General features: G+C 41.1%; 1 protein-coding gene across 4 annotated transcripts in view; it reads right to left on the reverse strand.

Annotated features, from left to right (window-relative positions):
- Nucleotides 1-11,147, reverse strand: part of daam1b (dishevelled associated activator of morphogenesis 1b) — a 46,112-nt gene that overhangs the window by 18,575 nt on the left and 16,390 nt on the right. Inside the window, exon 1 of one of the 4 annotated variants that reach the window (XM_026142609.1) lies at nucleotides 10,659-11,091. The exons of the other annotated variants lie outside the window; for them this stretch is intronic. The gene's annotated coding sequence lies outside the window, so the exon portion shown is untranslated. Of the gene's footprint in view, nucleotides 1-10,658; nucleotides 11,092-11,147 lie in introns of those variants that run through there. 4 annotated transcript variants of the gene reach the window in all.

Raw genomic sequence — 11,147 nt, forward strand, 5'->3', positions numbered from 1 at the left:
CATGATTTTTGAAAGGAAAGTACAATGTCCTCTGCCCCCAAAAGACTCGGTTATATCATTTACTCAATAGAGCCCTGCAATGAGAGTGTGACACTTGAAAGGGGGGAGATAATTTGACTGGATTAGCAAATTCAGGTCTTCTCGTGTCCAATTCCTCCTATTCAGGATTGGCTTTTCTCTGAAGATCTAACGAGTAGTAATTAGAAGGGAGTGTTTACAATGACCGTGGCGAGCAGTGTGTGATACCTTCTGGTCTTTAGAGACTGGTTTGGTCAGTGAAGGGGGGAAAGCTAAAGCAGGCCTTTTAGTAATCCCTGAGCTGCTGTACAAATCAGTCTGCATACTGACCTAATGATGGGGGAGATTTAAAACATTTAGAGACTATGTCAAACTGGAATATACAATGCTTCAATCTTCCTGATGATCCAATCACGTGACTCTACTTTCTGGCTGCTGCAGTACAAGCTACACATTTGGTTTGGTCTGTAGCAGCTGTAAGTTTCCACAGTAACGTAGGAAATGTGCACAATCCTACTCAACTATCTGCCCTGCCTGTCTATCACAGATAAAAATACACAGAGTTCAGCTGTCCCAAACGAGCAGCATTGCTGACGACCGTCTCAGCATATCAATGAAAGTTTTACAAGAGGAAGATTATTTAAAAAAAATAAATAAATAAATAAATACAAATCTGGGATCATTTAAGTAACCCCTCCCCCCAAATACCAGATACAGTATATTTTAGGTTGCTGTTTGACTACTTTGGTTCTGACAAAAATATCCAACTGACAGATTTATTGTCCAAATTTTAATAATCATGACAAGATAAAACCCGATGACATTGGAAATTCCCCAACACTTCCTCAAGTGCCATTGTGATGTTAAAACTCTGGCTCTGAGGGACAATCTGTAACAGCTAAACTTTCAAAGTTGAAATCTTTAGTCTTGTTTAACCTCCTAGGACCTGGGGCCTGTTCTTCGTACCTCGCTAAGTAAGTTAGCTGGATTAGATTGTTGACGATTTCGCGTGATCCCGGATCGTTCGGTTCCCCGAAGCTCATCCGGGACTTGCTGTCATAGCAACAGAGCCGTAAGCGTAAACCTGCTCGGGAGCAGGTTTACTTTATGTAAACAGGATTAGATCGCGGCCACGCAGGTATGTCCGCTTCATTTATACGAAAGCAACAGCGATATTCCACCACTGTTTCACCATAAATAAATAACATCAATGTAACTAAAGATAATGCAGCACTTGATCCTTTTATTGATGTCACACAGATACATACAGGTCATTTCCTAAAAAAGGGAAATAAACTATTAACATTCTATCACATGCATGTGATTATTACAGATGTAATTCATATTTCAGAGTAGTAATTGTAAATTACTTCGTGTAATCAAGATGAGAGACCACGGCTATAAAAGCGAAGGTGGATTTGGGAAGCCTGTCGCAGCCATGTCCTGTCCGTATACGCGAGCCACCCATTGCGGAAGGTGCAAGATTGATAAGGAGAGTCCTCAGAATTCAGCGTATATTGCGGGACAGACAGGATCCTTTAGCTCAGCGCGACAGTGTGCTCATTGAGAGATATCGATATTCCCGTGAGGGTATTATTTACTTAACCAACTTGTTGACGAGGGGGTGCAGGACCACACCTGTCTTTTTTTCCTCTGCCCTTTTCTTGGTTGCTGTTATGAACAAACTAACAGAGTATTACAGGTCAGTATTACCTTGCCAAGAGACGAAAAGCAATCTAAGAGATAAATATTACCATTCTGTAGAATACTCCTGTATTCCACTTTTACTTGTTCCGATGTTCTTGTGGGTCCTGTTGTGGCTCTAATGTGAAAGGGGATATAATATAACATATTATAATATAATATAATGCCATATGATATTGGACAATATAGTGTCATATGATAGATCTACCCTACCGCCTACTGGTGTTGGCCAGAGGGGCCGATGGCGCGATATGGCAGCCTGGCTACAACCGTAGCTGCCTCCACCAGTGTGTGAATGTGGGAGTGAATGAATAGTGGTATCGTAAAGCGCTTTGGGTGCCTTGGAAAGCGCTATATGAACCCAATCCATTATTATCAGTATTATTATTAAATTACCTACGAGTTTGATTTGTCAGCAACTTTCTGCCAGCCCTCTCTCCTTGCTTCTGCAGCCTTTGCAGTGTTCTCTTGCGTTTTAATTAAACTCTGAAACTCCTGAAATCCCTCACTCATGAGTTCTTGCTCTGCTGCCGGAAAATACCGAGCACGCCCCTTCGACATTTTCGCCGACCAATCAGCGGGTTGCCGATCAATGTTTCTACTATCGATGCGTAGCCCCTTTTACAACACCCAGTGATGTCACATTACTGCGTCCAGCTGTACTAATCGTCAACAGCAGGCGTGTTCGGGGAACCGGATTAGCGAGCTCACGGTTAGCGCGATGGTTTGGTCTTGGATGTGTCATTTGATCTTGGATGTTGTAAGCGACGTACGAAGAACAGGCCCCTGGTGTCCACATATGTGGACATCACATTTGGGGTTGCCTGGACCAAAATACTTTGCTCTACAAAAGCCTGATATCGACTTACGAGGACATTATACTGACACTGTTCAATCAAAATTTCAAACGAATGTCTTCATATGTGGATCTCATTTTTCTCAGGAGTAAAAATCAGGTAAAAACAGAAAAATAATAAAAATTAAAAAAATAAAAATAAAATCAGGTAATTCTTTGTTTTTAACATTCATCAGGTCCCAGTCAGCCCCAATATCAAAGAGAAATTAAAAATGCATGCCATGAAAGAGTTCGGGTCTTAGGAGGTTAAGACCAGAGCCCTTCAGTCATCTCACTCAGACTGTACTTTGACCTGTGACCAGACTGAACTGTGCTTGAAACATTTGCCTCTCTGCTTTCAGCCAAGGCTGACAGATGCTAAGGTTGTTGCTAAAGCCTCAAAGTAAAACATAAGGTAAGATTTTAAAAGAAAAACAAACATCAAAACTCACTAGGAAACCCCTCCCAAAAAAACCAGAACAACCTGGAACACATGTACAAGTATAATAATCATGTTAAACGTGACAAAGAGAGAAGAAAGTTGCAGAGTGTGCTCGCTAACCCGATGGTTTATCTTCAACAAGGAAATCAAGTGCACAAGGGACATATCTGCTGTCTGGGAAATAAAAAAAGAGATGTCCAGATATCCGCAAGTATGCTGTCGTCAGCATACCACAAAAATATCTCTACACTGTCCCTACACTGTGGTGTGAGGCTCAGCATCATAAACCACAGAGGTTGTGCTGAACTGCAGAAATGTCTGGACGTCTTGTCGTGGTGACCAATAGCCCAGCAGATTATAACCCTGTTCACTTGACCTTTTCCAGTGATTTCCTATAAGTCAAATGCTCCACACAGACTGAATGCATCAAGTTCAGTGTGAAGCATTTTTAAATTTAGTCTGGTCAGGTCACGTCCTTAGCGGTAATCGAAGATTGTGGGTCGCTATTCTCAGCGAGCCGAGGAAACAAACTAGTTATTTCTTCCAAAGGAGAAAGTGAGGGCATTTCCTATAGCAATGTCTTTGGTCAACCTAAATAGGGCCCGATAGCATCACTGTCCCATTTTTGGCACTTTTGGTTCATATGGGTTTCCTCTATCCAGCAGCTGTATTTTTATTTTTTTATTTTTTTTTTTAAATTACGGATGTCAGCAACTTTTTCCAACCACCAGAAAAATTTGTCGCCTTCTATCATTTTTATTCTTAAGCACCAAATAACTCCTTTAAGATGTGCCGATTCTAACAACAACAAAAGGAGCAAACCTCTAAAAGAGATATAATTAACACAAGCAGTAACATAAGATATAATTTAACTTTTAAACAAATTGGTTTTTAAAATTTTGTCTCAAGGCAGACTGCGTTTATAACGAACTGCTACTCTGACAAATCCGAAGCACTAGATACTTGTCCACATCACTGCTTTTTGCTCTTGAAAGCCAACAGACTACAATTAACTGGACAAACTGTCAAACAATACTAGTCATAACATGTATTCCACTTTAACAATAATCACTCTTTTCTAAAGAAAAAAAGAAAGCAAACGTACCGAAATATACAACAGAGTGAATGAAAAGCATACAGTACCACTAGAAATACACGGTGCCTGAGGCCAAATGGCCACACGTGGGATAAAGTACAGAGCAGCTCTCTTTTATTAACACACTGAATAGTATATTTATTTTGACACATCCTTGACTTTTCTAAATTGACTACTGGAGGCCTTGGCAGCAGCTGCTTGGCTTCACACTCACCATCTATTCTAGCATGAAGGGAAGAAGCCTTTCAAAGGCTTCTTTGACCATATTAGTACACAAAGCTGCCCATTTTTTTCCATTAGCTAAACTATGTTTAAACTTGTGAGCCAGAGTGGGACAAAGCTGGTCCCCCATCCAGCTACAGTAGCCAGAGGATATGCCACGACTCACTCATCCGAAGAAGGTCATCGGGAGTGTTTGAACATGGAGACCATCTGATGTCTGTGAAGACTTTGTGCTGGAATTGTTTACCCTCTGAGACCTGATTGCGCTCACATTAGTCCCCGGAGGCTGTCTGTCAGACGGTCAAGGTGTCGAACCTAACAGAGGCTTGTTGCAACAGGACAACATTCCTCTCATAGCCAGGTGAGTCTTGTGACCCTGAACAACACCCACACAACAACACGTTCCACTGTCACCTGCTCTAACTGAGAGGGAGCAACAGATTATCTTTAATTACAGGTCACGTACAGCCTAGCCAGCTGAACTGATCTTAACTGTCCAAGAAGTAACAGCCAAATTAGTGGTCATATCCAGTAATTATCCATGTAGTAGTATGTCTGAAATGTTAAGAGTCTGAAAGTTGATGGTGGTGCCATGTAGCAGTCCCATTGTTCATATGATCAAGAAGAATGCTATTCATCCTGAAATAAATCAAGTCCTGGACTTTAACAGAGAAACATGCCTTTTGTAGGCAGATGCATACAGATTAACCCAGATTCTTCTGTACTCCTTCATTCATACACATCCAATAACTAGACCCGCCCACCCATTTCCTAACAAACACTTCTCTCTTTGTGTGAAGGAGATTTCTGTCTGTGGATAGTCTCGTTGTTTTCTTGACCATGTGGTTTGGCGGGTGACCTGGCATGAGTCCAAACTGTAAAAACAATCCCAGTGTTTGCAAAGTGAGTGTGAGCCCGCCCATGGTGCCTGCCCAAGACCTCTCCATTAAAACCTGCACAACTGTCAGGTCCACTGGAGAAAAGGCAGAAGTAAGAAGAGCATCTTAAGCTAAACACAAAGAGGCTCACGTTACTAAACATGTGCAGGGAAAACTAAAGAATTTAAGGATGACCTGACACTTCATCCAGCTGTCACATCTTTCTTTGTTGATTTTGTTCCGTCAGTTTATTAACCTCTTTAGGATTCTCTGCCGTTAACCGTAAAAGGCTCAGTGTGCCAGATTTTCCTGATGCTACATGAGTGACAGGTACAGAAGTCGATCCAAAATTAATTGTTATAAATCAGTAGCCTTGTTTAATTTTCACACAAAAAGAGGTCAACTTTAAGCTGATGCTAATAACCCAGATTGTGCTTGACTTGGAGAAGGAATTCAACCTTGGAACGAGAACACAGTGGACAGCAGTGTATTGAAAACAGATGTGTGAAATACCTTCTTCTGCAACAGCTGGCATCTCTCAGGAGTTTCTAGCTTTGAGATGTAGTTTTAATTTTTTGATTTCTACAGTGAATAATATTGACCTAAATCACAGGCTGCATTCATGCTGAAAGAGATGAGAATCTCTCCTGTGTTTCTTTAGTAAGGCCAAGGAAACCTTGAACAACATATGTATTAAGACTCTACTCAGAATCAATACACAAAATATATTTGGCAGCACTGTACACCGTCTACCTTGATTTGGTTAAGGAGATTTGGCAACAGGATAACAATATGTAATATAATTATAATCTACCTTTGTCCTTCAGAGAAACATTGAATCTCTCCTTGCATCAGGGACATCCATCTAACAGTGTTCTTGAACTCCTTACAGCGTGTACAGGCTGTTAATAAAAATAGTATTTCTCCTAGAAAAATTGCATCAGTATAATGCTGTTCTTACACAATGTCTTTCCACTAACCCACAAACATCTGTTGCATCAACATCTAAAGAGCCCAAATAATTTCATCAGATGTTTTTGGGAAAAAAAAAAAAAAAAAGAAATGGCACAGCTGGTAGAAGCACGGTTGGCTATACAGGGTATAGCTGTAGCAGTGTTATGGGCGGAGCAGAAATGTATTTGGTGCACAGAAGTTTAATCTTCTTTACCGATTTAGGATTTGGGATGGATCAGACTTACGATTTGATGATCATCTTGTCGAAGTATTTTCAACGCAAAGCAACTCCAGGTCATGGACCCAGCTATAAGATGCTGCTGCACACAGCAACATTTCTTTTGAAAACTATATCTGCTCCACTGATACTGGAGGCACAGTTCATGGTTTGCCAAGTGCACTCTCTGCAATATGCTTAACTAAAAGCCCAAGGATTATTGTGCCCTGCACTGACAAAAATATTTTGGATTTGTATGGACAGCTGCAAATGAAGCTGAGGACATAGAATAAGGTTGGAGGAAGTCATTTTGCCAAAAAACAACCTTAGCCCAGAGCTGCTGAGCTAGAAACCAGCAATCAAACCAGTATTTCAACAGTTTGCCTAACTTGTGCAAATGAAAAATGATTCAACATCAGAGGCACATTTGGTCACAGTCACAACATTAACAGCATTAAGAGTGGCATTAATAACATTTTGTAATGTAGCTTTAGTGTGTGTTGCTAAGGCTTTTCTCCTAGCAAGAAGGAAATGTTAAATGGTGTGTGACTAATTTTCCCTGGTTTAGATGTGGTACAAATGGCATAGTGGTATCTTGCACAGTTGGATACCATACATAGCTATCATTGTGCCAATTACTTAATAGCACCCTGAGCACACAATGAGTAAACAGATGATAACTTGGACACTTATCAGAAAAAAACTAGGCCGTGAGAGAAATGTTGACTGGCAGGTTTAATGGAGATTAAAATCAATCGGTCCCCATTGGCTGCCAGTCAATGGAGAGCCATCAGAAAGTCGGTGTCAAAGCTGCAGTGTTAAAGCAGCAGAGCTATTCTGCTCTGATGTGTTTGTGCTCATGTGCATTTAAATTACACGACTGCATGTCGAGATATGACAAAGGCATTGCCTCTGGAGCATTAATGTCACATGGCTGAGGGAGCAGTGCTGAAGTGGCTCTCAGATTACAGGATTAACATAGAGAGACGCAAAGCGAAGAGAAAGGGATAACACAGAGACAAAGGAAGCGATTCTTCCATCGGGTGATACACTTTACAGTCATTTTACAGGGCTGTGGGTTATAAAAGCTCTTGTAGCACTTTGAAGTAGTGAAAGTTAATGTTTCAAAGTTAGTCAGGGCTGTGACCATAAAGATTGTAATCCGACTCTATTGTTGCCATAGTTTTTTCCTGTTTTATGATGACGTGCTTATGTGCATAAATAAAACAGTTTAAAAAAATAATAAAATCTGTCAGTGGACTCTTTAAGGCAAATTAGATCCATATTAATACTATAACCCTGGATATAACAACTAATGGTAAACAATACAAGTAAATGCTATTCTGTACTCCGAGACCCTGCTGTAACTGCTTGGGGTAAAACAAAAACAAACAAAAAAAAAAACTCCAGCAAATTCGATTACCTATGTTACATAAAGGTAATCTAATTGTTTTGTTTGTTTGTTTTCAGTACACAGGCTCATGATCTTCACACACTTCTGGAGACAGTACTCTAGTCATAGTCTATGATGCATCTGAAGCCACAACTGCTTTCAAAAACAGAAAGAGAAAGATATATACACTCACGTTGAGGCTGACTAACATAAAGTGTGAACAATAAACTCTGTAAGTGAATATTTGATTAGAAGACTGATAACCTGACCTGCATTATTTTATGAACAAAGCGTTGTGCACACCCAGTGATGATAAGCAGCTGTTTATCACCAAATTATTCTATGGTCTTGGAAAGATTCAAATCACTGGTGAATCTAACATGTGGTACCCTCTAGTTCTATACAAGCTTGTATTCCTTTATAGAAACTCCAACAGGGAAACTGACTGGATGCTCACCAAACCATATTTTGACACTTTAATAGTTGCAAAAACTATAATAATATTAACCAAATAGGCTTTAGTATCAGTTTATTACTGTTACAAATATACATATATTCCAAGCTCTTCCACAGCTCTTAAAAAAATTCCTGTGATTCTTACATGTATGAGCACAAAGCAAAAAATATACTTTGAGAAACTGGGAGTGTGCAGATAATGCTGGGAGGACAGAGATTAAAAAGCAGGTTAAAAGGCTACTGCACTTTCCACCAGCAAGGTTGCCAAACTTGTTCTGAAGACAGAGTCTTCAACCCCCCACTCTTAAGATCTTAGCATTTTTGAACAGGCCAGGCTTTCATGGAGGTTAGACTCGGGGCAAAGATGGAAAATACTTGAACATGCGACAGTATGCCAGAGTTTCATTGCTGTCATCTCGAATTCTATTTATCGACTACATTCAAGATAAAAGGAAAAAGAACAGCGCAGTTTAAAAATAGCATATAAAACAAGCCGCTCATTACACCCACTTCATGCCCCTATTAATGCACCAGTGTGATTTGTATCCACAGTATTGCATGTAATAAATCAAAGCAATGCACTAAGGTGGGATTACACCATGTCTTATCACTGACATCATTATAAACACACACACACATATATCTCTATATCTCTATCTATAGATAGATATATAGATAGATAGATATAGATATAGATATATAGATATATATCTATATCTATCTATCTCTCTATATATCTATATCTCTATATATCTATATATATATTTATTTATTTATTTATTTAAAAGAAAAGTGTGAGTTAACAGCTTTCAGTCGTAAATTGTTATTTTAAATGTTGGTGACAGCTCAGAAGTTGGAAATTACAGCATTCCCAGAAATGATTTTATTGTGAAAAGAACTGATTGGCCAATGGATGAAGGAGTACTTTAGCTCTTTTGTATGTAGACATGCAGAGGTCGAGAGCTTGAGAATCATTAAACTGGAGGATCAATATGCCCTCAATTATGAGCAGCAAGGGCAGACAATCAGTGCCATCTCTGAAACAGTTCCCACGCGTGCATCAGTATCACAAACAACTGCATCACTGTAAATAAGCAGTGAGATCGAAGAGAGAACAGCAAGTAATAAACAACTGGTGAGTACAAATATAAATCCCCCAGTCTGAAAGACAGCTAGCGGTGCCTTATAAGGACCGCTAGCTGTCATCGTGATCTTTCTGTGTACTGCAAAAGATTCATGTGTGCCACAGCTAGGCACAGTCCAACACCAATCACATATTTATTCCTGAGTAATGAAATGTACAAACTCACAGATCATCAATAACAGGGTGGGGACTGCGCTGTAATATTTTCCAGGATACCCTGAGCTGCAGCAGTTTAAAAATCCCTACCTCTTCCTCAGTTGCCATGGCAACCAGAGCGGTGGGTGACCGGTGCAAGCTGGGTGGGAGGGTGATTTAATGTAAGCCCTTTCCAGTGCACATTACCCTCCTTTTTAATCTGTTCTGGATGCTTATAAGGGAGAAAATAGGATTGTCGCTCTAATTCAGCAGACATAAACAAATAACAAAACCATTACGGATTACAGGGTAAAAATCTAGCTTGCCATCACCCAGACGCACTGTAAAATCCACACAAAATTACAACTACTCTATTGTAATCCATGAGTCCATATAGTATTTATGTTATGTGTAGTGTGCAGCCTCTCTCTCGATCGAGAGAGAGAGAGGCGCTGCGGAAGTGAGACTGGAACCTGAGAAGGATGGGCAGTGGCAGGAAACGAGCGAGGAGAATCAGCGGACCCCTCTACGCTCAAGGTGACATTGCTTTCATTGACCTGATTATCTGCACTCCACTCCCATCATGGAAAAAATATGCCATCCTCTCCCTCTCTCACTCACTTGATACTGATAATGGGCAGCAAACCAGGGAGAGAAGCTGGTGGGAGGTAGCACCCTGTAGCCACTGTGTCTGTGTGTGTGTGTTTGTGTGTGTAAGCACATATTTCTACCAGCACCTCACCCTATCTCCAGAGCAGCCTTGTCATTATGGGGCATTCCCCGCATACACAGGACAACTCTCCCACCATGAAATCAGCCGTGGGCCCCAGCAGGAGCGACCTGTCATCCTCCCCTTCCCCCTCGGTTACTACGGCAACACTGTTTTTCTGCACCAACACCTCTTAATTAGACAGACGTGACACATTCACCTACGTATTGGTGAGAGGAATCCAATCCAGCTTGTGTTCTGGGGAATGATAAAGCACACCAGCAGCCCCGACTCCCCTCACTCACACGCTGATAGCCTCCAACTATCTCCCGGTCACATGCAGTCCACACTCAAACATTTCAGCCAGCAGATAGCCGGCTTCGGCTCCTCGCTCCTATTCCTTGCATTCATTTAATTATAGGGTAGAATTGGAAGATGCATTTTGCTTGTCTTACCCTGTCCAGGAGAGAGCTTCCCTCTGTTGTGCTCTTAGCATTCCCTTTATATCCTCAACTCACTGCAGTATCCAGCTTTCTGCACTGTCGACAGAAAAAACTATGCCTGTACACAGCATGCAGTGGAGCATTTCCTGCACAAGGTATGTAGTCCACGCAGGTTCAAAGTCATCTGGATGAGGTTTAAGTGGCTAATAAGCACCTTCTCAGAGGCTGTCAAAGGAAAATCCCAGTTAGGTTGAGGATGTGTTTCTGTGATGGCTGCAGGGCAAACAAGGGATAAACTCGCCGTACATAGAACGAACTGCTGCTTGAGATCATGCACACAGCCAGCTGGCTGGCGAGTACTTCTTTCGTATTCTCTCCCTCCCTAGCCTCCTTCTCTCTGCCTTTCTCTGCAGAATGCCGTGGGGGCAGAGGGGAGAGGCACAGATGTTACTGGCTCCAGGCCACACCCCTTTTCAACACTCCTAGTCCTAATAGGATACA

The sequence above is a fragment of the Astatotilapia calliptera genome, chromosome 15 (genome assembly GCF_900246225.1).
Source record: "Astatotilapia calliptera chromosome 15, fAstCal1.2, whole genome shotgun sequence".
Lineage (NCBI taxonomy): Eukaryota > Metazoa > Chordata > Actinopteri > Cichliformes > Cichlidae > Astatotilapia > Astatotilapia calliptera.